The following is a 26,033-nucleotide window of genomic DNA, read 5'->3' on the forward strand; positions in this document are numbered from 1 at the left end:
ATCTTCCAAGCTGTTGATTCAGGGACACTTCTGAGAACCAGCCAGGCCTCAAGGGGCGGGGAAGGGGCTCCCCGGGCAGCTTCAGAGCAAGGTCTGGGTGGTTATACCAAGTCTCTGAGGTGGGACCTACTGTGGTTCCCAGGGCCACTGTAAGCTCACACTGTAATTGTCTGAGTTAGTAATTGGAGGCTCACTGTCCCTGGCTGGACTGGGGAAGTCAACATAGCCTTTCCTCTGCTGCTGGTCCTTGAGCCAGCCATCTGTGGCCCGTGGTCAGTCGTGCTGACTCTGTATCACTTAGTTACGACTCTAACGACGGCCTTTTCTTAGGACTGAGAGTATCTTTTCATCCTGAGGCTTAAGTCCAGTCTGGTCTTCTAAAGAATCTGAGTGTTCCCTTACCGTTTATGGCTACTCAACTAGTTCAATTTTTAAAAAATCATAATTTGAGATGGATCATAGACCTAACATAAAACCTAGATTCAAAAAGCATCTTGAAGAAAACAGGAGAATATCTTCCCAGCCTTGAGGTAAGCAAAGGTTTCTTAGGCAGGGCACAGAAAACAGTAGCCATAAGAGGGAATAGTGAACTGGTTATCAAAAGTCAGAGTTCCTGCTTTCATCATCAAAAGACACCATTTAAAAAATGAATGGCTAAGCCGCAGAAGGGAAAATATATGAGATACATATACCTGATAAAGGAATTATATTCAGAATATATAAAGAGCTCCTACAGATCAAAACAAAAAGACAAGCCAATTTAAAAAATGAGAACAGAGATCCCACAAAATAAGATATACGGATGGCCAATAAGCACATGAAAAGATGCTCAACATCATTAGTCATCAGGGAAATATAAATTTAAACCACAGGGAAATATAATTTCTCCCCGAACAGAATGGCTAAAATGAAAAGGATTGGTAATATTAAATGCTAGTGAGGATATGGAGCAACCAGACCTCATGTCTCACACATCACTAGTGGGAATGTAAGCTGGTAAAATGCTTTAAGCAGTTTCTTAGAAACATATATCAATTCTATGACCCAATGAATCCATTCCCAATTATTTATCCAAGAGAAATAAAAACATATGGTCATACAGAGGTTTGTACAAGAATGTTTATAATGGACTTCTTTAAAATAGCCCCAAATTGGAAACAAACCAAGTACTCATCTGCAGGAGGATCTATTTTTTAAAAGCAATATATTCACACAAGGGAATACTGCATATCAGTAAAAACAACCAACGACTAATACTTGCAACACCATGGATGACTCTCAGAAACATTATACTGGGAACAAAAAGAGCCAGACAGAGAAGAAAGGGGCTGGGAGATATACATACGATTCCACTTATGTGAAGGTCTAGAACGGGCAAGCTCATCCATAGTAATGGAAAGAGAACGTGGTGGCTTCTGGGAGCAGGAAGGCAGAGGTTGAGCAGAAAAGGGTATGAGGGAACTTTCCAGAGTGATTGGAAATATTTAATATCTGTATCTTAGATGATGGTTACACAGGTGTTCACAGTTGCCAAAACTCACCAAATCGAGCACTTAGATCTGTGCATTCTGTTTTATATAAATATTTTTATATTTTATGTCTCAAGAAATAATATTAAGAGCCAGCATTTATTGAACACATACATGGTGCAGCATTGTAAGAAACTGCCTATCTCAGCAATGCTCGCAGACACCTGGAGGGGTAGAACCATCATGATGACACCTTTTATCTGAAGACTCGCAGAGCCCATGAAGTGGTGGAGGCAGAACCCAAATTCGGTGGCCTGACGCCTTATCCACTCTAATTATCCCTCCGGTCCTCACTGGTTTGCTCAGGTCCCATCAGCATTTATCACACGGCCTTGCAGGCACTTATAAAATGGTGTTGGACTAAAAATGTGAATTCCACGCGTTGTCAAGTATTGAGTGAACATGTGCTAAACTCAGGCACTGTGCTGGGGCTGAGAGGCAGTGAACAAGAGGGCTGCCCCCTCAGGAGCCCACAGCCTGGAGAGGCCCACGCAGGCAGGCAGGGAGGGTCTCCTGCCTGACTGTCTCCGGGCCCAGGCTTCGGCTCTCATCTGCTGCCTCCCAGGGCTGCACCTGGTCGCAGAGGGGCCCCGGTTGGAAATGCTTTCCTTGGTGGAGCACCTGCCCTTTCATCCTCACAGGCAGTGGCTCCAGAAGCAGGTCATGATACAGGCCTCCTGTCAGAGCTCTGCAGTGCCTGCCGGCTCTGGGCACACACCTGGGCTCTGCACGGCCTTCCTGTCTTGGACCTCTGGGGGACACCAGCGGCAACATGGTGGACGCTGTATGTGTGTGTGCTCTGAGGTCAGGGGGCCAGGCCTGCCCCTGCTTCCTGTTTCTGAAGACGGGTTTGGTGCAGGTTGAGACCTCATGGTCTCCATAAATCACAGGAGCCTGGGCCTTCTGGAGCTTGCTTCCCTGCCATACAAGTAACAGGCAGCTCTTCTGGGCCCTGTTCTGCCTGAAGATTGGCAACAGGCATCTTTCCCTGTCACCTGTAGAGTCACCTGGAGACACCAGCTCTCCACCCAGAAACCACGGTGACTGTTTTCTTCCAAAAAACTGATCTCATCATGTCACTCTCCTCCAAAAGCCCTTTCTGTGTACCAGGCATGGGGCTTCATGCTTTATGTATTTATCTCTTTAATCCTCACAACAGTCCTCTGAGGTAGGTGTTGGACTTTTACGTACGGATGAGAAAGATGAGCCTGGAGATAATGCATTTATTAATTTGCTTTAATTCACTGTCAGCAATTGCAGAGCTCCAAATTTGATTCTACGTCTGTCTACAAATTCTGTGCACTGAGCCACCCTGTTGCTAATTTTTTTTTTCTCTTTAAACCATCTGTGGTGAGCTAATTAATGTCCATTTAAAAGATATGCACAAATCCTAACCCAGGAACCCAGGTGTAACTTTATTTGGAAATAGGGTCTTTGCAGATATAACCAAGTTAAGATGAAGTCAAAGCAGATTAGGGTGTGTCCTAAATCCCATGACCGAGGTCCTTTGAAGAAGGCCATGACAAGACAGAGACATGCAGGGAGAATGCTGCATGACATGAGGCAGAGATGAGAGCGATGTGTCTATAAGCCGAGGAAAACCAAGGATTTCTGGCAACCACCAGGAGCCAGGAAGAGGCAAGAAAGAATTCTTCCCCTAGAATCTTCTGAGGGAGCACGGCCCTGCCAACACCTTGATTTTAGACTCTAGCCTCCAGAACTGTGAGAGAACAAATTTCTGTTTTAAGCCACTCAGTTTGTGGTATTTGATTACTCAGCCCTCGGACACCAAGACACCCTCTTATTCTTAAAGCGGGGAGTCTGGGCCCTGCTGGTGCTAAATTTTCCTGGAGATATTCAGTGCCCATCTGTGTATGAGATGCTCTGACAAGTCCTGAAGCCAGGAAACCTGTTCAACGTTTTTAAATCAACCATTTCCCAAACAACCTGGACCTTGGAGCCCCTTTCTCACAAAACACCTTTGACATGGTGTGAAGCCAGGGCTCCAGAGAGCGCAGTGAGAGGAGGCCAAACAGGGCTCCCGCCTTGCTAGCTCAGGGCTGTAAACAGCCACATGTGGGGCCCTCTTTGGGAAAATGCCTTCTTCTGGAATGAACCTGCCCGAGCTTTTTCATCACTTTCTGACAGCCTGTTGTCACTCTCATCAACACTGCAAGAAAAAAAAAAAAAAGACCTCAAGAAATTTAATTATTATAGAAATGACTATGAAAATGCCATTCCCAGCAAGCAGTGAACAAGATGGTAATATTTAATAGCAGACAGGAGCCCATAGGCAAAAATAACAGAGGCAGATGTGCAGCTTGCGTTGTTTCATCTAAGGTGTGAAAAGACAAGAAGTCTGCAATCTGGAGCAACTCCGTGGGAACCTTCCGTTAGCTTCTGCAGAGGAATTTCCCCAAAGGCAAGCCTGAAAACTTCAATCACTGCACAGGGATGCTTCAGTGTGCATTCATCTCGGAGCCAAGAATGTCTCAGAGATAACCCCACAGGGCAACCCGACCAGGCCTCCCCTCTGTTCCCAAAGGGTGAGGAGCAGCACATTTTCCCCCTCAGAGGCTGCCCTCACCAAGGCCGAGGACGGAGGACCCACACACTCGTCTGGTCTGCAAGGAGCTGTTCCCGCCTGGCCCCACTGTGCTCTCACAGGGGGACCATTTTTAAAGCAAGGTCAAATTGTGCACCTGATATCCTGCTGCCCACATTCTTCCCCGCCTCCTGTCCCTGTCTGGCTGACTTCTCAGAAGTAATGTCCCTTCCTCTGGGAAGCCATCCCTGACTCTCTGGCTACTGTGTCCCCCGCTTTACTCTCCCCAAGCACCCTGGACATCTTCCTTTGAGGAGTGACGCCACACTGTGACATACTCAGGGGCCGTCTCTGCCAGCCTGTGGGCTCCATGAGGAAGGAGCAATCACAGTCACCACAGTGTCCCTAGCTCCAAGCGCCATGTCTGCCCTGAGAGGGCACCCAGAACATAGCTGATGAATGAACGTCTGCGCTCTTCTCTGGGCGCCTCCTCAGTGGGGACCACCATACCCCTGAGCATCCTTTCTCTGTTTGCCATGCCTCCCAGTTCTGGAGGGAAAGCTGGAGGCTGTGGAATCACCAGCAAACACAAGTGCCCTTCCAGTGATTGGTACACAATGCCAGACTCAGTGCTTGCTGTTTACAGCAGCCTCATACCCTTGCAAAGATTTCCATCCTGAGATGTGACAAATATCCGTGTCAGTTTGCACCGTTCTGTTAGTGTTCTGGCTGTCACATCCTTTTGGGGTCTGGCTTGAAGTCCTGCAGAAAGCCTAGGTGTCAGCGATGGGTTTGTGTGCAACTATGGGCTGAGCAGCCTCTGCTGCAGACCTGGAGGCCCAGGAGAAGGTCTTCTTGCTGTGGGGCTTTGCTGTGGAGCTCGTTCTCTCAAGGTGTATATTGTGGCAAATCAGAAGGAAAACAAGGCTGTTTTCTTAATCAGCTAAGCTTCTCAGATACAGCGGAGCCCCAACCCTCAGCCTGCCCTTAACTAGAGCAGGTAGATTCTGGATTAGCATCCAGAGAGCAAGGCAATTTTCAGCTAAGACTTCTCCGGACTCCAAAGATCCTCGTGCATTGGCAACATTGATTCTTTTGCCAAATAGTCAGCAGGGGGATGGCAGTACCCGCATTTTAAAGAGAGAACTGAGGCCAGATATGTATGGTCATTTGGCAGAATTCACAGACTCACGACTTCTGACTTTCAGGTCAGTGCTATTGGGCCAGTTCCTTTAGGCAACACGTGGAAGGGTCAAGTTGGATCAAATGAGCTAGTTTTTTATTTGTTTGTTTGTATTTACTATGTTCCAGGAAGTGTGTTGAGAACTTTATGTGTATTACCTCATTTACTCCTTCTATTAACCCTTTCAGGTAGGTGTTGTGATCCCCATTTCAGAGCTAAGGAAACTGAGGGACAGAGGGATTAAACAACTTGCCCAGAATAACACAGCTAATAAATGGTGGAGCCAGGATTCAAACCAGTACTGGCTAATGGCAAAGCTGTTTTCTGGCAGCTTCCAAATATCTAGATAGTCCCCTGCTGTCAGGCAGACTGCAGGATGCAGTCTGGGCTGATGACGCAAACCTCCCAGTGTTCCTAACTGCCATTCAGGTGTTGGGACTGGGGGGATGGCTGACAGCAGCCTCTGATGTAGGTGGGCATGGCTGGGAGGGCTCAGGGGAGCCCGGGGCTCCAGGGGGCACTCTTGGCTGAGTGAAGATGAGCTGGGCCTGTGCTCAGGCTCTTGGGCCTGGATCCCACATCAGTTTGGGGCCTGCATTTTCTAGATCTGACTCAGAGAGCAGCAGTTTCTGCAGGGCAGGCAGCTGCCATGGCGATAGTCCCAACATTGCTGCTACTGATCACTAAGGCTGGCCCTGCTCCCCTAGCACTGGGGGCCTTGGGCATGTTTTGCAGCTTCTCAGAACTTTGTTTTCTTCATCCATACAGTGGGGATGTTAACATTCATTGTGAAGAGTCAGTGAGGTAACATGCCAGGCAAGTAGCGCACAGAAACATCTCACACCTGCAGCTTTAAAGACAATTGGATGATATGGTGGCAATAATGCTGAATGGCATGGGGCCCCAGCAGGTCCCAGTCTGGGCTGGGCTGGGCACTGACCTCCTTTAGTACTCAGAAGAGCAGAGGCAAGGTAAAATGGCCTAGACGTAAAGCAGGCTGGGGTCAGCCTTATAGTCTGTATCTGGGTTCTGGCTCCTACGAACTGTGTGAGTTTGAGCAAGTAACTTAGCCTCTCTGAGCCACCATCCACTGAGAAGAAAGTTCACCTGCAGCATAAGGTCTAGGTCTTCATGCCCAGGAGACAGAGCTAGGCTTTTCCAGAACATCAGGAGGTCAGCAGCTCCTGATGGGTGGTCAGTCCCCACTGCAAAGTCTCACATCCCAGCTGCACCAAAGGTGAGCCAGCCTGGCTGGAGCACAGACAGATTTGTGCGGCCACCACCCCACCTTTGTTCCCAGAAGTCACTCAGCCTGCAACCACTTTCTTTGAACTCAGCTATCTCTTCCTGGCTACCCATCTGGCCACCAGTCCGGCCCTTTCTTTTCAAACACAGCCTCCTGTCTGTGAATAGGTGCCCAGTCTTTGAGGCCAGCCCCCCTTGCCCATTGCATCTGGCACCTGGGTAAATACGGCCTTTCTGCTGGCTGCTTCCCCAGGGCCTGGCTCTGGGCTGGGCCAGGAGGGAGACATGCACTGTGGGTCTCCTGGCCCCCAGTGACCTGCCCCTGGGGTTGGGGAGTGGGAGGTTCAGTAGAGCAAGAGCAGGATCTCTGAACTCAGACAAACTTCCCTTCACTTACTGGTTCTGCTACTCAGTAGTATTTGAGATTGGACAAGATACTTAAATTCTCCTAGCCTCATCTGTAAACTGGGTGAACAATATTGCCCACCTCAAAGGGCTGACGGGAGCATAGAGTGTGCTTAGCAGAGGGACGAGCACATAATAATTATTACTGGCCGTCATCAGTGCAGTGCCCTCCTGGGTTGGAGGCTCCTGGTTGGTAAGGAGAGGGGCAAGCACAGAGGGCTCCAGGGTCATGAACCCAGTGCTCCAGGGGAAGCCCTGCCGGATGCAGCGGGAGTGCTGGACAGGGGCCCTAGAGCTGCCTGTTCATCCTCAAGGGGCCTCCCGGGACAAGGCCCGAAGGGGGAGAAGCTCCCCAGGAGGTGGAGATGTGGAGGGGGGCTCAGACCCTTCCTCAAGCCCCTGAGGTGCAGATGGGTCTCACTTCCCCGCACCCTACAGGCAGGCTGTGACAAGCATCGTGAAGTTGCTGAGGAGGCCCTGCAGAGCGGAGGCAGGCAAGGGCAGCAGCCCCTTTGGCTTCAATGATTGGAAAAGGCTTCATAGGAGAGGCAGAATGTGTGATGGATTTGGAAACGGCTGCTTTTTGATCAGGGAGACCAGGCAGAGGAAAGCACAGAGAAAATATGGAGAATGTGGGAGGTGTGGGTACGGATGGACAGCAAGTGGGGTCCCTCCAGCAGTGTGAGGGGTGAGCGTGCGGGCCCCAGTGTGCCCTTGGAGCGGTGGGGTGGGAGTCTGTCCGGGGATGCTCCTTCGCTCATGCCCTCTGGGCACAGCCCGCGGCCCTGCGGCTATTGAGGAATGTAGACCCTCCCAGCTTTCCTGGCAGCAGGAACTAGGAAAAAGCGTATAGAATTATCTATGGGTCCCTTTCTTGTTTTTTAACTTTTTATTATAAAAACTTACAGACATATGCGAAAGTAGAGAGACTAGTCTAACCTACATGCATGTGCTCATCACCCAGCTTCAACAATGATCAACTCCTGGCCGGGCTTTTTCATCCACTCTACACCCTGCTCCATCCCACAAGGATTGTTCTGAAGCAAATCCAGGGGCCCTTCTTTTGTGTGGAAAGCTTAGAACTACTTCCTGGGAGGTGTTTTCCTTTTCTCCCTCCCTAGGAATCCTGTGTCCCCCAGTGCTGCCTCCTCTGCTGTCGGTCAGCTCCCAGTAAGGGGTCTGCTAAGTACAGTCCTGTAATGGTATAGATGACTGACATTTGCATGGTCAGTGGGCTGGTGCTTTCATCCAAATTCTGCATTTTAATGGTGGGGTGTCAGGCCCTGTCCCAGCCAGGTAGAGATGACGACTCCACCCCAGGGCAACCGCAGACCACAGCTGGCATAGAGCCTGTAGCACTGTTGCTTCCATCCTCCCAGGCTGGTGCCCTGCAGGGAGCAGGCTCAGGGCAATGGAAGAGATGTTTGCCATAAGCCGGTCCAGACGTGAGCTGGGGCTGCGGAGAGCTCAAGTGTCGCCAGGAGCATTCTTAATGACTTCTGGTGAAAAACCACATTTTGGAGAGAGAATGAGAGAGAGAGAAAGAGAGCAAGCAGGCTGTGGATCCCAGCGTGGCAGGGCAGCCAGGAACCGCTTTTGCTAAGTGGGCCGGCCCCAGTGAACAGCCATGGCTGGGTGAGCCCATGCGCCAACCCCCCTTCCTTTTCCTTCTAGAATATGGCATTTGCTTTGCTTGAAGTTGGTAAAATGCCATTTCATTAGACAGTGTTTTCATTTAGATTGCATGACTGTCCTGCCAAGGCAATTTTATTATTATATAATATGGAACACTCCGTTTTGAGAAGAAAATAATGCAAAGCAGGTTTTGTTCCACATACTGAAAATTGTTGTAAAATTGAGATCTCATCCACCAACTTTTCTCATGACAATGAAATAAAGACCCCTGCCACCTCCTGAGGTGCCACAGGCCCCCGACCCTGCTGCCTGCTGAGCCTGCCGTGCCTGAAAACTCACCTGCCTCTGGGGAAGGAGCTGGAATCAGAGGCTGGGCTCCCCTGCCATGGGCTCCAGGGCCAATTCCTCCAACCCCACCAAGTCCTAGACCAACTCTTTGGCTCAGTTTCCTAGTCAATTTTGTGGGAAGCTGCCAGTTCTTAAACCCATAGGTCCTTGTTTACGACCTTTAGTGAGCAGACAAACCGAGAGCTTGATATAAATCCAGAGTCCTGGGCCCACTTAAAAAGGTTCGACTCAGTACAGAAAAGACAGGGCCCTGGAGTCTGCATTTTAATATAGCAGCCAAGGTGCTTTTAAAGCAGGGGACCCTGGACTATCTTTCAGAGACACTGCTATGCTGGGAGCTATAGGACGGTGGTTGAAAGGCAGGATTTTTGGAGTTGGAAGTTCTGCATTTGAACCTTGGTTCACTGACTTTGTAACTTAGCCTTTCTGAATTTTAATTTTCTCCTTTTTAAATGGAGATAATCATGTCCACATCATATGATTTCTATGGGTCATATAATACCTTAAGAGCTCAGCACAGTGCCAGGCACACTGTTAAGCGCTTAGTTCATGTTACCGGCTATTGTTATTACTATTATTTCCCACCCTCGCTCACCTGCACATCTACTCTATTCCCCAAGACAGAACTATCCCAAGAACACTATCAACTGGATTTCTGGGTAAAAAGCTCTGATTTGAAGCATTTACCAACTCCTGTGGTGTAAATACTCCCGCCCTGGCCAATTTACGTGGAGTTGGGAAGGGATGTGCACTGTTGGCAAGCATGTGCTGGTGCGCCCTGGCACTGGCCCCCCACGAGTCCCTCCTCCTGTGGGACCCTGAGTGTGTGTCCCTGCCTCAGCTGGAGCTGGCAAATGCCAAGGGCTGCGAGCAGAGACTGGTGTCATTACCACCTCCTGCTGCAAGGGGCAGCTGGTTTTTGCAGTTTTGCTGTCTGGGTGTAAGCATCACTTAATGCAGGAAATGGGGGCTACAGCCTCAGATTACTGTCACCGGGAACCTAAAGCAGGAGCCATTGTCAAAGGGCAGAGATGGCTCCAACGCTCACATCCAGCGTTTGCCGTGGAGCACACGAGGGAACATGAGGCCTCCGAAGCCTCACAACTGTCCCCTTTGCCGGCTGGTTTGGTTCGGCTTTGATCGCTGAGAAAGGCGGGCTTATGTCGCAAGGCAAGTGTGGGTCCCGGAGGCAGACAGGGATCAAATCCCGGTACTGCCGTGGAACTGTCGTGGAACTGTGAGCCAGTGAGCCAGCTTCTCTGGTGCACAGTTGCGTCTCTGTAAAGTGGGTGTGTTCATGAACACATACCTGGCAGACTGTTGTGAGAATTAGTTGTGACATAGGTCACGGGCCTGGGGCAGGGCCTGGCAGAGAACAGCAGCTCAGCGAGCTCAGCTACGGCCGTTCCTGGGAGGAGGTGCTGCCCACACGGCGGGTCTGCAGCCCTACTTACCCAGGAGTTCAGAGACTCGCTGAGAATCCAGCCTTACGGGTGTAAGTGGGAAGGGCAGACAGTTCTCAAAACGGCAAGTTTCAAACACTTCATTTCCTCCTCATTGTGATTTTTTCTACGTAAGAAATATTAAGTTCTTTCCCATTAACCCATCGTGTGAAAGAAGTTGGGTGGAAATTTTTTTTTCCCCAAATTTGTAGGATAGCTTTGAAATGCTGTGATATAAAATATTAGTTAAATGGTTACATGCCACTGAGAAGCCTGGTCATAAAATCTGAAAGGTTCAGAGAGGGTAGAGCCACAAGCCAGAAGGGGCCCGAATGCGGGCAGTCTTGCTTGAAGAGAGCTGGCAGGCCAGGCCTACCTACTGCGGACTTCCTGTGAGTGAGAAGTGAACCTTTTCTATGTTAAGCTATTGAGATTTGAGATATTTCGATTCCAGTAAGTAGCATTAACCACCCCTGATTAATATAATCATATAAGCAAAACATTCTTTGAGAAATCCGGGAACTCAGAGGTGGTCACTGATGGTCCCGAGCAGTGACCTGAGGAACACCACCGGCTGCTGCACCCCTGCCAGTGTTTCATACACAGCAGCAGTAAGAGGACCAGGGTGGAGTGGGTCCAGATATGAGCTCCGACTTGAAAGGCACAGGGGCACAAGTTCTACACTGAAGGTGATTTTCACATGGATAATTCCACGTGTCAATGTCCAGAAGTTTGTTTATTTGCATCCAGTTAATGTTCCTGCCAAGCTGCACCAGGTGGTTGAGCTAGTTTAGAATAAAGAGCTAAGGTCTTTTCATTGTCCTGTGGGCAGGTCTGCTCCAGCCGTCCGAGGGGAACTAGGGGCAGAGATGCGGATCACCTGGAGCTGACGTCCAGCTCTGTGTGGATTCTGTGAGGGTCCCTGCCCGTGGGAGAATGCGGCCCTCTCCAGGGCCTACCTCCCAGGTCACTTTTGGCCTCAAGCGTGGGTGTGGACTGACCATGCTGGTGGGTTGCTGGTGATTCCGTGTGGTCTGCTATTTCCTTGCTGTCTGGGGGAAAGGAAAGCTTCTAAGGGCCACTAGAAAGAGCATCCCTAAGAAGCAGGGTTGCCGCCCTCCTGTGGGCCCAGGAACATAAAGGACCTGTTCAGGCACAAAAGAACAGAGGCCTACTTTCAAATTGCTGCTCTCTCCACGAAACTCTTCCCAGCACGTGAATATCTGCCCAGCCTTTTGGGTCCTCTCCTCGTTGCCTGGACCATGTTCTTCAGTTACTTGGACTTGCTGCCTCCAGATTGTCTTGAGGACCCTCCTATTCGTGCTCCGGGCAGATTTCCACCCTCTCTCCCACCTCCCCTGCTGCCACCCCCGCAGGCCTTCTCACGGGACTGCTGCAGACACCTCGCCCTGGGCCCCTGCCTCTCGCAGCCCCTCCCAGCTCCTCCCACTGGGGACCCTGGGGCTGGGTTCTCCCCCAGCCCCCTGAAACAGTGCTCCCAGCTCCTCGCCAGCGTGCTCAGAAACTTTCCACATCTTTGTTGGCCTTGACCCTGAATTGTTGATGATTTTCTGATGGAATCAGAGCGTCTTTTGTTCCAAAGTTTTCTCATTGTTTCTTTCCATGGGATTGTAGAAAACATCTCCCGCCAGGCACACCCTACTGTTTTTGTGAAAATTATAGGCTGCAAATAACTGCTTAAGTCAACTGCCAGACGAGGTACTGTCTCTTCAGAGGGAAATTTCCAGCTGTTGAACAAGTTTATGAGCTTTATTTTTGGAGCAAAGAGTTCATCGAATGAAGAACAGAATTTTCCAGGTGCCTCAACTGCATTCTTATTGACAAGCGCATGTGTCTGAGTGGGCTACTCCTTCCAAGGTCAAGTTTATGACCCCAGAACTTGTTCACCCCCTCCTTTTGTTGACTTCCTTGGGCCTCTTCTGCAGCCTTACAGCCGATGCTGGGGAGCACAGAGAGAGGGCAGGAGCGGGAGGCCGGCCGGTCCCACGGCTCCACCTCAGGCTCCAGGAGTTCTTGCTTCATCCTGAGGATATTTTCTGGTGTAAGTCAAGTTGTTCCCTAATCCAAACAGTCTCAGCTGAGACCCACCAGAAGACCAGCTTCCTCTCTTAGGGAAGAGAGCGCCCTCCAGATGAAGCTGCCCAAGATCTGTGCTCAAACCACGCTGGCCCCTTGTACCCGGGGGTTTTCTGCAAAGTATCCCAGACACGACCGGAGCCCATGGAGGGTGCTCACCTGCTCCCTCCTGCAGCCCTCACCTCCCCAATCGCCCCTGCTTCTCCGCTGCCCTGCAGCTGCCTAGAACAACCTCAGTGGCCACCATTCAGAGAGGCCCCTTATTCTAGAACTTGCCTGGTGTCAGGTGCCCCCATCAAAATGTATCCACCCTATGTTCTCCTCCCACCAAATCCTGCAACTGGCCTATCTGATAAACCAAGTTATATTTTGTGTTTTAAGAAGAGTCATCACTCAGCTCACTGAATACCTTGCTCTTCAGAACATGGCCCATAGACTAGCAGCAACAGCATTTGACAGCCTGCCCGGGGTGCCCCACCTCAGGCTTCCCCGGACCTTCTGAGTCAGGACTCCAGCCTAACAAGATCCCTAGGTGATTCTGGTGCCCATTTAAGTCTGAGAAACACTAAATAAACTAATATACAGTTTTCCCTTTGCAGCAGATAATTACATTTAATGCGAGACAAGTCATGTTAATGATGCCCATGGTTTGGCATTTCACACTTTCAGAAAGCCCTTTCACAATATGAACCTGTGTGGTTTCGGAGTAGCTAGGCTGAGTTTCTGGAGGCCCCAGGACCTGGCAGCCTTTTCCTGATAGCATAGGCTCAGGTCTGGCATTGGACCACAATTTAATTAGCTGAACACATGAGCAAATGTACAGGCCCTGAGGGAGACAGGACAGCGGGCATTACTTCCATTGTGCCCATGAGGAAACTAAGGCCCAGATAGGTTGAGACTTGTTCTAGCTTATTTCCTAAGTGTCAGAATTGAGATTCCACTACTAGGCTTCTGACCTCCCATGTCCAAGTGGCTGCAGGCTTTCTGATGCTTTGTTGCACGAAGATATGTGTGGTCCCCCTGTCATAGTTATGGACTCTGATTTCAAATTCTAAAACGAGGACCTTCCTGCCCTGGGAGGGCCAGAAGACCCTGGGGCACCCTGCAAAGTCCCCCCTACCCCCGCCACCACCACCAAGTCTCCTTCCTGGCAGGCTGCCACGCTGCTGTCCCTGGGGTGTCTGCTTTGGAGTATCCATGGCCAGTGGCCAGCAGTGGGAAACCATGCAGGGAGAGTTCCAGGGGGTGGGAAAACCTCCTGCTTACCCCACCACACCCACAAAGGCTCGGGCTGGAGTGCTGGTGAAGCATATTGAGAATGGCTTCCAGGGGTGAACCTTGTTAAGTTTGAATAATTTACCTCAAAAGCCGGGCTCTGACTGTCTACATGGAGCTGGTGAGGTGTGGCTGAATGCAGAGGGGTGCACATTCACTGCAGAGCCCTTGGGACCTGGCAGTGTGACTTGCAGGCAGAGTACGTGACTCGGGGGGCAGGGGGACCTGAGTGCTGAAATGCATATGGCAGGAACCCACCAAGCCTCTCCTGGACCCACCACAAAGGATAGAAGCAGATGAGGGCTTTGCTGTTCACAGATTCCTCCAGGCCCTCTGTGGGCCTTAAAAAGGGGTGTGTGGGCAGGGAAGCAGCAAGGAGTGCAGATGTCTCTCTCCAACGTTTTCCACAGTAGAGGCCCATCTTCTCTTCCTTTCCCCTGTTGCTTCAGATTGTCTGCAGATTAAAAATCTGCCAGCTCTCTCTGGCTTGCAGCGGAGGCCACCCCAATGGGGTTGGGGTATCACTTTCCCCTGCACACCATGGCTTAGGTGCCCTGACCTCTAAAAGCACTCAGGCAAAGTAGTACCACTAGTGATCATTAATATTCTGAGCATTTCCCCCTCAGGCCCTCTTCTAAACTCGCTTTAACTGCATTAAATCATTTGATCCTCATACCCCAACCCTATGAGAGAGGATGGCCCTGATATGATCCCCATTTTACAGGTGAAGCAAAAGGAATGCAACATGGCCATGTGATTCCTCCACATCACTCATTGGTGAGTGGAAGAGTCCTCTTGCCATCTCCTGGGGTCAGCTGGGGGAAGGCAGGGAGGAAGGGGGTCCCTGTGGCCCTGTGCAGGGCAGTAAGAGGACCTGACCAAAGGTGGCATGCAGACCACACTCTGTGCAGCGCTCTGGGCTCAAGCCTGGGGTGTGTGGGCGATGACACTGGAGAGGTGGCACTGAGGGGCAGGCCAAGGACTTGGGACTTTACCCTGCAGACAAAGGGAGTCACTGAAGGGGAGTTGCAATCTGACCCAGCTGTCCAGGAAGGTGAGAGGTGGCATCCTGGGGGCCTGACTGGAGGGGCAAGAGACAAGAGGCTCTCAGGAGGCTCTCAGGAGGGCAGCGTGAGGTGAGGCCTGAACTGGGGCAGAGACAGTAACATGGAGCAGACAGACACCCTCTGCAAACAACAGCAGAGGTGCAGTCACTAGAACGCGGCTGCTGATTAATGCCTACAATGGTTGAACCGTGTGACCCTCTAGGGCAGGGATAAAGAGCGCTGAGGCTCCTGAAGTTTGCTGCTGGCCTCCACCCAAGCCAGGGTGGTGCAGCTCTTTCCAAGAGTCCACTGAGGTAGGGGGTAGGCCTTGGGATGGCTCCCATCGGCTTCGGTGGCCTCACCAACCACCCACCCCCAGCACGGCCTGCACCATCGCGTGGGCTGTTACAGACAATTGTAGTGGCTGGGTGGGCTGCTGCCCAGAAGGATGCTGGGAGGCTGTGACTGGCCGGAGGTGACTTCACCTCTAAAGACTCTGTCCGAAGCCCCAGAGAATGGATGAAAGGTTTGGACATGGGAGTGTTGGAAAGAAAGTGCACTTGTCAGAAAAAAGAAATTTCTTAAATTACTAATCCATCCGGTCTGTGCTAATGCCTCCTCAAAGAAAACTTTCAACTTGGAGAACAGCCTTTTCTCTCTTGGAACCACGGGTACCTGTAATTAGGAAGCTGCGCCTCATTAAGGCTGTGGCCCCAGATTACAAAGCTGGAAGACCTGGCTTGTCCAGGGTGTGGCTTTCTGGGGCTAAAGTAGGGTTCATGTGACCTTGCTGGGGTGCAGCCCCATGTCCCCAGGCTGGGAGGCTCCCACTTTGTATTTCCTGGCTCTTGCTTGGGACAAGCTGATTCCTGCTGAGCTCTGCTCTGCAATTCCTAGCACTAGTAACGGTGCCAGTTACCCAGAAACACAGTTTCTGAAAGTTTGTCCCCAAGAGTCTTTTGCAAGGCTTGATGTTGCAGGTAATTCGGACCCTTGTGACCGGGTGGAGGGTTTCCACCTTGAGAAAGAGCCCTCATCATTGATACAAATGTTGGCCAAGTATTCCTCCTTTCCTCAAGTTGGAGGCTTCTTCCTCTAGGAAAAAGTGATTTTCTAACTTTCCTGGTCTCCAGTTCCAAGACATCCATGAGGATCCTTATCTGGGAGGAAAGGGGTCTCAGCACAATCACCGAGAAAACTGGGTGAGAGCTTATCTTGCCAGTGGGTTTCAGCCCTGGACAAGTTCACTATGGATTCAGTGAGACTGAAAAAATGACAAATGGAACATTCTTGGGGTGAAAGGGTTTATACCCAACTTTATTCCCACAGTAGCAGGGCGATCACTAGAATCCCGTTTGCTCAGAGCGAGTCTGCCTGCAGCGAGCCCGTCTCTGCCTCTGGGCCTCTTTATCCCTGCAGCCATCTCAGTTTCTGTCCTGGGCGCTGCCACCACTCCAGTCTCTGCTCTCCTGCAGCCTTGCAGCCATGCCACCGTGTTGCCCAGAGCACTGGCCAGAACTCTTTACATAGAGTCCTGCCCATATTGCCCACACGTGTGCAGTGAGGTGGCTGACCAGGGTCAGGTGAGAATCCTGGCCACAGGAACCTTCACTTTATCCACAGAGCTCCTCAAACCCACAGCTGCTCCACCACAACATGGCTGGTATATTGGCTAAGACCGTTGGGGTTTGGGTGAGCACTTTATATGGGCCAGCAGGGAGGTGGTGATCCAGGCTGAGCCTGTTGCTTTCCTAAGAATCCCCTGCGCTGCCATGGAGACAGAGGAAATCCTGCAGTTCTCTAATCTCACAGTGACCAGTTCTTCCCACATTCGTGTAAATGAGTCCTTTACCTCCTCAGGAGTATTTGCATAGTAAACCTTTCTCATGGTGGATGATTGGCTTTGTTTCCAAAGAGGCTTCAGGCATCTATGACAAGAATCTTGGCCAAAAAGGAGTCTTTCCTGATACTGGGATAGGAAGACAGGCCCTGACCCTTTCTATATAAAAGGTTAATAAGGGACAGTTGATGGGTCTGAAACCTTAAACTACAAATATGGCCAGATTTGGGTTGTTGAAAGCCCTGGACTAGGAAGAACAGCCTTTGAAAAACTTTTATCCCAAGGATCTGCCAGCCTAGCATTCTCAGCCTATTTAGACATTTTTCCCACCAATCACCTCCTCCTATGAAATATCAATACCGCAGAAATAACATCTGTATGTTCTATGGCTGTTTGGAGGGCCACAGCCATTACATATTTATAATATGTATAATAATTATGATTGTAATTATATGCAACAGCTAAGACTTTCTGCCCCCTAAGAACCAATTTTTGTCTCGAGAGAGCTTGCTCAATGGGCAGTAGCAGCTATAGAGATACATAATACAGTTTAGGTGGAGGGACACCACCTAAACTTCTGCTTGGATATCACAAACATCAGGGAGCTCATTACCTGCTTCCTTCCAGGGGTAGCCTTGGAATCCTACTCAGCAAAAAAGGGAACAAACTGCTAATACACCCAGCATGACTGAATCTCCAGGGAATTTTGCCTCATGAAAAAAGTCCATCTCAAAAGGTCCCATACTGTAAGGTTGCTTCTATACAACATTTTTGAAATGACAAAATGGTAGAAATGGAGAACAGATCAGTAGTTGCTAAGGGGTGAGGGGCAGGAGGTTATTACAGGGTAACAAGGAGACCCAGTGGCTGTGGGACTGTTCTGTATCTGGACTGGGGTGGTGGGTTCACAATGTACACATGGGCTAAAACTGCATCGATCTAAACACGCATGCCCAGAACATGCACACGGGACAAGTGAAACTCAAGCAGTCTGAGCATGATCAGTGGATTGTATTAATGCCATATCGGGCTGGGATGTTCAATGACATATTACCCTTGAGGGGACTGGGTAAAGGGCACTCAGGATCTATTTCCTACACCTGCATGTGGATCTACAATTATCTCAAAAGACGTCTCTTTTTTCAAAGGCCAACTTTGAAAATAAAAACGTAACAATAAATTAAAGGGCCTATGTTTTCATTTTACAAATCTAGGATTTATTTTTTCCTTTGGGATTTCTAAGGGCCCACTGTCTACTTTGTCAGTCAAAATAACTTCAGAGGCAGCAAGTGTGTGCCTGTCCCCGTGTCCCAGGGGGTGTGCTGGGGGCAGAGGGTGCTGAACAGGCATGTGGGAGAAGCAGGAAGGATGGAAACCTGGCTCCCATCCCTTCCTGTGGAGTCCCCCAGGGAAGGGATGGGGAGAGACAGTGGGGTCGGGAGAGTATGCCCCCCACATTCCCTCTGCAGATGTGCCTCAGCGGCTGAGAGCACGAAGAGCCTTCAGTCAGGGAAAAGCCTAGACCTGCTCAGGAATGTGGAGGCCAGGGGTTCAGAGGCTCTGTCTGGCTGCGGGCAGAGCTTGGCTGCAGTCCATCCAGAAAGGCTTTCTTTGAACCAGATTCTGAAGGGGTGCATAGATGAGCTAGATCAATAGTTCTCCCAAAAGCCATTTGTTTTGAAAAGTGCATGTAAGGTGCTTTGTTCTTTTAGCTGCCTGAAGGTTGAAAAAGGCAGTAGCCTGGAGCCACTCCAGCCCTGCTTATTTTAGCAGCTGAGCACCTTGGTGCAGGGTGGGGGTGCTTTCCCCAGGTCCCTTCCCTCTCCTCCCCTTTCCAGGTGATGCAGACCCATCCCTCAGGCCTTACAAACAGGCCCCATTTCTTGGGTCCAGGCAGGCTGAGGCAGGCGGCTGCCTGGACCCCCTGGGAGGGATCTACATTGCCTGTTTGCCCTTCTGTTGCCAGAATCTTTAAAAACAACCTTTTAAAGCAAACCTGGAAAGCCTCAGTTGGCCTGAAAGTGCTGGCGGGGCCTTCCTGGAAGGAAGGTGCACACTCGGTGATGGTGCCAGGCCGTGCATGGAGCGTGTCCCAGAGCACACCCACACAGCTCCCACAGCTGCCCCACACCCCGACGCAGGTCCTTGGGTCTCACGCGACAGTTAGGCTCACAGGGGCCAAGGAACCTGCCCAGCATCCCACAGCTGATGATGTTCACGTGGAAACCCAGGTCTGTGGGGGCTCCAGAGCCAAGCCCTACACAACCAGACCGTTTACTTTCTATGCATGTGCCACACTGTGCAGGGCCTTTGCACACACCTCTCTGTACCCGATGTGGTGAAGGAGGTGGGGATTCTTGTCCTCTAGATAGATGGGAGCCCAGACCCCAGAGCAGATGACAGACACCCAAAGCTGGCAGCAGAGCTGGTTCCCTACACCCACGTCAGTGTCCCTCCACCTAAACTGTGACACCCTTCCTGTGACCTGGGAGCCTTGTGTGGCGGAGGACATATTTACAGAGGAGTAAGGTGGCTCTTCATGGGAATCACCGGTCCTTGCGAGCCTGAGATTTGCTGTCGCTGGTACTAAGTGACAGTGGGTTCCTCAGAATGGTTTGCCCAGAGAAGTTTCCATAGCCCCTGTGGCAGCAGGTGCCTGCTGCCTGCACAGCCCAGCCCCGGCACAATCCTGGCGGACCTTGTCACCTGATTGTCAACCACAGCCCATTGCACAGGATGCCAGAGTGGGAAAAGGGAAAAACTTCCCAGGCCTAGAAACACTGGACTTAGACCAACAGAAATGCAGAGTGGAGCAGAGCAGTAGGTGGGGAGAAGGCCACTTTTTTGGGTTCTCCTGGTGGTGGGAGTAGTGGCCAGGGTGGAAACCTCTGGCTGGGGTCAGGAAGTGCAGGTTCGGGCCCTGCCTCTGACACTGACCTGCCGCGTCACCTTCACATTCTTGGGCATGTCGGGGAGCAAGTGCCGCTTGCAGGAAGGGGTGCTTCCAGGGGCAGGTAGCAGAGGGGCACCTGGCTAGAGGGCCCTGAACTCCCATCCCCACTTTAACCAGCTTTCCTCCACTTGTGTCTGATTATACATTGGGACCCGCTAAGATTCCTCACTGAAAGGATTCCACAGCTGAAGCTGGTTGAAACCACCAGCTAGATGATCTATCAGAGCAGATCTCTTCTCTCCAGAACCGAGTATAAGAGCTGGGAAGGATAAGGTGAGAAGGGGGACAGTCCCTGCAGGAGGAAGAGACTTCTGAGAGCGGTGTGGGTCAAGAAAAGAGAGGGGACACAAAGAATTGTGTGTCACCGCAGGCTGCTGACAGCCTCTCTCATTGGGATGATGCCAAAGCTCGGGGAAGATTAACCTGGACCCAGTCCGAGGAAGATGTGGTTGTGATGGCCTGGAATTCCTTGTCCATTATTAGAAGATGTGCTCTGGTGAGAACTTGTTGCTGAAAACCAGAAATGACCAGCAGAGAGGACATTAGGTATGTGGGGCTTCTCCAAAGTGGCCCTGAGCAGGGTTCAGCCCCCAAGCTCTGGACTCCGCACTGCAGTGAAATGGTATGTGGTGGTTTTGCCTTTCAGAAGGTCCAGAGAAGAGCAAAAGTTTAAAATAAAAAATCCTCTCTCTTCGAATCTGTGTGCAGACATACTAACTGAGCAGCCAGAAATCAGGAATCTGTTTTTCTCTTCTCTGTCTTCAAAATCTCTAGCAGTCCTCATTCGTGTTTGCTCTGCCTGAAAGCAGCACTGCGTCAGGCTGTCTGTCTGTCTGTCTGGCTCTTGGTCTATCCCCCAAAGTTCCACATGACCTGCCCCAAGCTTCTCACTCCATTAGCAGCAGGTGGTATTTCCTCGGCAGTCTGGCCGTGTAAACTGGCTGCCTGGGGGACCAGTGGTGCGTGTGTGAGCACAGATGGAACAGGGGGCCTGCAATTTTTATTTCCTTCCTTTGTCCAGGTCCATAGCTGCTCCTCCACATTTTTCATTATGGCAAATAGGCAGGAACACGGGGCAGGTTTGATTGACCAGGATGCATGACTTGGACCGTGAGCATGTTGCTTCTTCAGGACCCAGTCCCCTCACCTACAGAGATGCATTATTGCTTGGGCACCATGCTGGGGAGGGGCCAAAGGAACAGAGCCTGAGCTCCTTTGCAGCTGAGCTGAGGTGCCGCCTGGCTGGGCCTGGGGATGGGGACACAAGGCTGGCATTCCAGGGCTCTCTCAGCCCCCCTGACTGTTGGGATAATGATGGGGTCGTGGCTGGTGGTTCCCTCAGGAGGGGTCATTACTGGTCTGCATCTCACCACTCTAGCTGCCCTCAAGAGAGTCCCCCCCAGGTAGGGCCTGTGTACAGGGACCTACTGTCCCTAAGCTGACCGCTTTGCTCACTATGCGTTTGCTTCTTCTCAGAGAGGCTTGTGTGGTTAGGTGTCACCTGACTAACGAAGTCGCAAGCCCCCAGGGGCCTCTACCTGGGGGCTCAAGTGTTCCTGATTCACTAGGCACATTGCAAGCACATGTTTTCATGGTCTGGCTCCCCTAAACTCTTCTTTTGAACTTACGTCTCTTTAAACTCTCCTTTTTGCTGAAAACAGTGATGACCAGGCCCAACAATGGTTTTTCATTGGCTAATCAACCTGCTGTTCTTTCAGCTGCTGCAAATTTGCAGAAACCCCTCTGCAACAGGTTCTAATGGGACTGCAGCCATTTTGAATGGTAGCAAGTGGGAGAGACTGAGTATCAGAGAGAGAATGGGGGGTGGGGGTAGCTCCAGGGACCCCCTGAGGTACACACACTCCTTTACAGTCCTTATCCTCTCTCTCCTTTTTACTTAAAAAATAGCGCCAACCACAGTGTGAGAACCATAGCAGAAAGTTGCTTTCATACCTCCCGATGCCGTCACTCAGGCAAAGCAACTGTTTCTAATCGTCACCCCTGGAGCCTGTCTGTAAGCAGGCATTTTTTTCTAAACAGCGGTAATTGGAGTACAGTTTTGCGTTCTGTTTCCCCTCATTTCCTACGCTTGCCTCACAGTCTATCTAGGTATCGTGTTGACTGGTTCACTCAACTGTGGCTTCTGGGATTTACTTACCATTCCCAGAAATGGCCATCACGTCATTATTTGTAAGAGTTCAAATTAGGTGGGAAACAAGCAGTGAGGTTATTTCTATAATTTCTCAGTGTTACTGAACTCTAGAAGTATCTTCTAGAAAACGTCTAGAAAATGTTTCCTTGGGACAGGCCCATTACTATTCCAAGACTGTGGCGCCCCTCCATGGCTCCTGGGTAAATAAATGCCTTCATTTTTGAACGAGGCCCCAGCCCGAGCCCCTTGCACACACCCTTTTGTCCGTCAACAGCCCAGCCAGGCATCATTCCTTTCTCGGCTTTCTTCAACGTGATTTCATCTTCAGCTTCTCTTTCTCCATCACCTGAAATCAAGGGGGAGGCTCTAGAATTATCCCACTATTCTGTTCTTGGAAATGCTGGTGCTGTCACACAGTGCAGGGCGGCAGCAGGAGAGAAGACTGTGTCGGAGCCCTTGCCTGGTGGGTAGAGATGGAAGCAGAGCATAGACTCAGATAGGTAAGAAATGCATTCTGGGGCCCATGAGTCTGGCCGTGAGACTTGACTTGTCAGACTTATCCCAAAGTCACCCAGCACAGGGATTTCCAAAACGGTGGAAGATCTTTGCTCCTGTGAGTCTCCCATAGGCAACAAAAGCCCCAGAGGGACTTTTATTGTGAGCACAGCCTTTTCTGGGCAGATTTAAAGCCGTTATGGGAAGAGACAGCTTCATTCACTGATTCTTTCAACAGGCAATTAGCGGAGCTTTCTGTGTCAGACAATAACGAGAGCTGGGGAACGACAGACAAGCTTCCTTATGGGACTTGTGCTCTGGTGGAGATGATAAATAGTAAACACGGTGCTTCCTGAAGACCAGTGCAGTGAAGGGGCAAATGGGGGAGGCACGGTAGGGCTGGGGGAGCGGGCGGGGCCGGGGATGTCTTGGGGGCAGTTGTCAGGGATGGCCCCTCGGAAGAAGAGGCAGGTATGCTGAGACAGCAGAAAGAGCTGAGTCTGCCCAGAGCTGGGGCAGAGCACTCAGGCGGGGGAAACAGCAGGGAGAAGAGCCCTAAGGTGGGGAACAGCTGGGGAGTTGCAGGAACAGCATGAGGACCCAGGGGAACCGATTTTATCTTTTATCTCAGGTTCAGCATGAGTGCTGTTCAGAGCAGAGAGGAGCCCATGGGGGCTCCTGCTTCACCCAAATAGCTGCCTCCTCTTCCTCAAGACATCCTTAGGGCTGTGTTCCTCCTTTGTCTCTGTAAGTGGTCACTGTTTTCCCTGCATAGACCCCTGTGCTGCTCCAGCCCCAAGGGTGCCTCCTCTAAAGGCAGTGCTCCCAGCCCACCCAGTGCCTGCAATTGGATGGCTTCTTTCCATCTCTGATGGCTGCGTCCTCATTAGAGGCAGTTAACTGATCAAAGTAGCATTTCTTGGACCTTGTAGAGTAATAAATTGTGTTATGTTTACCTTTTGGTTACTAGGTGGAGTGGTAGTGTTTGCAAAAAAAAAAACAAAATAACAACAGCCCGTGGTTACCTAATTAGAGAAAGCTGCTCTTGTGAAGGACCCTTAGGTAAACACACCATTAGCTTTCCCTGAACAAGCTGCGCCTGCTCATTTCCTGGTTGCTGATGGACACCGACAGACTCCCCAGTGTCCCCTGGGAAGAGACTGGCACTGCTTTGTCCTGCCCATGGGCAGGGTTGATCCAGGGGTGCAGTGCACAGGGGCCTGCTGCTGGGGTCTGGCCCTGCCAGGCCAGTGGTGCCTGGCTGGCTCTGCCCAGTGGCCCGGAGCTGACTGGGGAGAGCCCCTACCATCCCTCCCCTGCCCTTTCTTCCCTCAGAGGGTTGCCAACAGGGCATAGGAGGGAATGCCCTTAGGAGCTCAGCGGTGACTGACAGGCCATCGAGGACCCCTCCCCAATCACGGCCCTGACTCTTGCCACCCACGTGCCACCTCAACACTGAGGCACTCCTGGGCATGCCGCATCTAGGCCCCCGGTGAGATACGAGGCCTCTGATGGAGCCCCAAGCAGCCCGTTTGCCAGGGACAGTCTCATCTCTTCCTTTTTTATTTTAATGAAACTTTTTATTGTGAGATCATTGTAGATTCACATGCATTGTAAGAAGTAGTACAGAGGGATCCCATGTGCCCTTTGCCCAGATTCCTCCAGTGGGAACATCTTGCTAACTATACTACAAAATCACAACCAGGATATTGACCTTGTAGTCAAAATACAAGCATTTCCATCACTGTAAGGATCCCTCATGTTGCCCTTTTATAGCCATGCCCACCTTCCTCTCACCTCTACCCCTCCTTAACCATTCGTGACCACTAAACCGTTCTCTAGTTCTATAATTTTGTCATTTCCGGAATCAACACAGAATGGAACCTCTGGGGACTGGTTTTTTCCACTGGGCATAATTCTTTGGAAAGTCATCAGACTGTTGAAGCAATAGGTCATTCCTCCTTAGGGTTGAGTAGCATTCCGTGGTATGGGTGTCTTTTTAACCTTCCACCCATTGAGGGACATCTGGGTTCTTTCCATTTGTGGCTACTATGAATAAAACTACTATTATATTCATGTACAGATTTTGGTGTCAAAAGGTACAGCCTTCATTTCTCTAGCATAAATGCCCAGAAGTGCAATCGCTGGGTTCTTTGGTAGTGGCATGTTAAGATTTTCAAGAAACTGGTTTCCTGACTGATTGTCCAGTTTTACAGTCTTACCAGCAGTGTATGAGACATCCAGTTTCTGTATATCTTCCCCAGCATTTGGTATTGTCACTATTTTTTATAGTAGCCATCCCGATATGTGTGAAATGATATTTCATTGTGATTTTAACTTACATTTCCCTAAAGGTTCATGATGTTGAACATCTTTTCATGAGCTTATTGGTCATCTGTATACCCTGTTTGGTGAATTGTTTTTACTTTCGTTCATTTTTTAATTGGACTGTCTGGTTTGCTTTTTACTGTTTGGCTTTGCAAGTTACTTACACATTCTAGTTACTAGTCCTTTGTGAGCCATGTGGTTTTCAAAACTTTTCTCCCATTCTTTAGCTTGTTTTCTCATCTTCTTAGCACAGCCTTTTTCAGAGAAAAAAGTGTTTTTGTTTTTTTTTTTTAATGAAATCCACTTTATCAATGTTTCCTTTTATGGATTATGCTTTGGATGTTATGTTTAAGAATTCTTTCCTGGCCTTGAAGATTTTCTCTTAATTTTTCAAAAAGGTTTTATAGTTTTCCATTTTCCATTTATGTTTATGATCCATTTTGATTTAATTTTCATGTAAGGAATGAGATTTAGGTCAGTGTTCATTTTTTTTGGTTTTTTTTTTGCCCACATACATCTAGTTGCTCCAGCACCATGTGTTGAAAATATTATTGTTCCCACTGATTTGCTTTCGCTCTTTGGTCAAAAATCAGATGGACATATTTGTGCACGTCTGTTCCTGGGCTCTCTCCCCCGTCTCACTGATCTATGTGTATCTCCATCAACACCACACAATCTCACTTGCTGTAGGTACATAGTAACCCTTGAAATCAGGTTGGATAATTCTTCCCATTTCATTCGTTTCCAAAAATTATTTTAGCTTTTCTAATCCTTTGTCTTTCCATATACATTTTAGAATAATCATGCATATACTTATAAAATATCTTGCTGGAATTTTGATAGGACTTTTTTGAGTTCTGTCTCTTTTAAAATGTAATTTCCCTATAGCTAGCATGTATATTGTATATTACTTTTAATAGTTTGAAAATTTCTAAATTGAGAGAGCTGAAAATGCCTTTAAGTCTGCTGCAGACCATATGTCCTGTATAGACTGTTGCATAACCAGTTGTCTTTCATTCTACATATTGACTCTTTCTCCATGACAATATATTTCTATGTTATAATTTAAAATGTTTTATGGTATTTTGTGGATGGAGTATCATTTATCTGACTGGCTCCCCACCGACCATTGTTGGATATTTATGGGTTTTCCTTTGAAAAATTTTTTTCCTTGTTATAAACAATGCTCTGTTAAATATCTCAAAGCCATGTCTCTGTAAATATCGTCAATTATTTTCTTAGGGAAAAATTTCTGTAAAATAGCTGGTATCTTCTTGATTCTTCTGTTTTTTTGACCTCATATGGGATCCGGTTAGTTCTTTGAACTGAAGCTCATGTTTGTTATTCACTCAACAAAGGATTGAGCATCAAACTACTCTCACTTTGGGCTTGCCTACGACAACCTCGGCCTCACCCTCTTGGCATGCCCCTCCCAGCCTCCCCCTGACCAAAGCTTGGATGGAATTGTCCTGAAAAGGAGACCCCCAAGTTCCCCAAGTTCTCCTCAACTCTCTT

At 49.7% G+C, this 26,033-nt stretch overlaps 1 long non-coding RNA gene across 1 annotated transcript in view; it reads left to right on the top strand.

Moving 5' to 3' along the window:
- Window positions 1–26,033, top strand: part of LOC118918746 (uncharacterized) — a 125,443-nt gene that overhangs the window by 82,833 nt on the left and 16,577 nt on the right. The window lies entirely within an intron of this gene.

This window comes from Manis pentadactyla, chromosome 13 (assembly GCF_030020395.1).
Source record: "Manis pentadactyla isolate mManPen7 chromosome 13, mManPen7.hap1, whole genome shotgun sequence".
Classification (NCBI taxonomy): Eukaryota; Metazoa; Chordata; class Mammalia; order Pholidota; family Manidae; genus Manis; species Manis pentadactyla.